Genomic DNA, 432 nt, shown 5'->3' with positions numbered 1-432 from the left:
ATATACTATTTTTTTGGTAGTATGTATCATATTTTATGCATACTTCATTTCGCAGACAAATATGTACGTATTTCACAAATACAATAAAACTATAAGCTCACTTGTAATTTTTCATATAACTCACCTTGAAGTATTTTAGATATACTATATGAACACACTAAAAATAATAATGTAGAGGATATACTACCACATGGTAGTATATGGGAAATGGGTTTAGCTACACCGGGTAGTAGGATGCATTTTCCATATATACTAGATCGTCGAAGGCGCGCGTTGCTGTGCCTGTCCATTTTTGCACTATAATATAAATGAGTGATGCAATTATAAGTGTGGTATTTTAATTTGTGATGTAATTATAACACCCACAATGATTTTTTCCTCAAAATTTTTGAAACCCGAAATTTGTTTGGTGGTGCTTGTATTTTGCGTATG

Source organism: Triticum aestivum, chromosome 4A (genome assembly GCF_018294505.1).
Source record: "Triticum aestivum cultivar Chinese Spring chromosome 4A, IWGSC CS RefSeq v2.1, whole genome shotgun sequence".
Lineage (NCBI taxonomy): Eukaryota > Viridiplantae > Streptophyta > Magnoliopsida > Poales > Poaceae > Triticum > Triticum aestivum.
This window is presented reverse-complemented; position numbering follows the sequence as displayed.